Source organism: Solanum lycopersicum, chromosome 9, assembly GCF_036512215.1.
Source record: "Solanum lycopersicum chromosome 9, SLM_r2.1".
Taxonomy (NCBI): Eukaryota; Viridiplantae; Streptophyta; class Magnoliopsida; order Solanales; family Solanaceae; genus Solanum; species Solanum lycopersicum.
In genome coordinates this window covers 31,354,080-31,355,923 of record NC_090808.1, presented here as the reverse complement: position 1 = coordinate 31,355,923, position 1,844 = coordinate 31,354,080, and positions in this window count along the sequence as shown.

The following is a 1,844-nucleotide window of genomic DNA, read 5'->3' as shown; positions in this document are numbered from 1 at the left end:
AGATCAAGAAGACTTCAAAATACAAATTAAAGAACTATTAGAATTAGGAGTAATAAGAAGATCAACTTCAAAGCATAGATCAGCAGCTTTTATGGTACGAAATCATAATGAAATAGTTAGAGGAAAGGCCAAAATGGTCATAAACTATAAAAGACTAAATGATAATACTAGAACCGATGGATATAAATTACCAGATAAAACAGAGTTAATAAATAGAATTCAAGGTAAAACAATTTTTAGTAAATTTTATTGCAAGTCAGGATACTGGCAAATAAAAATGCATTCAGATAGTGTAGAATGGACAACATTTACTTGCCCTGAAGGACATTTTGAATGGCTAGTTATGCCATTTGGATTTAAAACATTACCTCCAATATTTCAAAGAAAAATAGATAAAATATTTGGAGAATACAAAAGATTTGTTTTGGTATATGTAAATGATATTCTAGTATTTAGTAAAGATATAAAAGAACATTTAGGACATTTACAAACAGTTTTTAGGCTATTTGTTAATAATGGAATAATAATTAGTAAAAAGAAAATAGAATTATGTAAAAATTACATAAATTTTTTAGGAATTACTTTAAGAGAAGGAAAGATTAAATTACAACCTCATATAGCTAAAAAAGCCTTAGATATGCCAGATAAATTAGATAATTTAAAAGATTTACAAAAAGTTTTAGGAATAGTTAATTATGCAAGACCTTTTATTAAAGATTTAGGAAAAATAGCAGGACCATTATATTCTAAGACAGGAAATAAGGGACAAAGAAATTTTAATACTGAAGATATTAAATTAGTACAAAAAATAAAAGAAAAAATAAAAAATATACCTGATCTTAATATGCCATTAGAATCAGATTATTTAATAATAGAAACAGACGGAAGTTTCGAAGGATGGGGAGCAGTACTAAAATCAAGACCAAATAAATATAGCTCTAAACAAGAAGAAAAAATTTGTGCTTATCAAAGCGGAAAATTTAAAGAAAAAGGAAATAAAGCTAGTATAGATGTAGAAATTTTAGCAGTAATATATGGTTTGAATAGTTTTAGAATTTATATCTTAAATAAACTAGAAATCTTAATTAGAGCTGATTGTGAAGCTATAGTAAAATTTCATCAAAAAATTAATGATAAAACAAGTAGTAGAAGAAGATGGTTAAATTTCTTAGACACTATATCAATTTATAATTCTATAATTTTTGAACATATCAAAGGAAATGATAATAATATTGCAGACCAATTAAGTAGATTATTAATCAAAGTTTAATTTAAATTTTTCAGAATGAGACCATCTTTTCAAGATAAGGGCAAAGGAGTTCAACCTCCGACCCAAGATTATTCAGACATATACAAACAGACAGTACTTTCTAATTTACATTTTAGACCCTTAAATAGAATAGATGATAATAGAATAGATAGATTACAATTTGGACAGTATAATTTAATAGCATATGAATCATCTAATTTAACTTTCAGAAGTTTACCTATATATCAAATAGACAGACAACAAAAATGCTTAATAGACAATATATGGATAGCTCATAATAAGAAGGACACAAAGTATATAATTGCAGTTTTAAATGCATTAGGGTTTTATTTTAATAGTAAAAATAAAGAAAATAAATTTAAATACTATGTTGTTGTTCATGGAAAAACAAATGGAATTTTTCAAACTTGAATAGAAGTATTAGATTCTATTAAAGGATTTTCAAAACCTCTTTTCAAAGGTTTTAATGATTTTACTGAAGCACTAGATTATGCTAGAGGGGTATTAGGCCCAAATTATTATATCTCTCCTTCTCTCAAACAAAATCCAGACAAAATTCCTCAATACCACATTC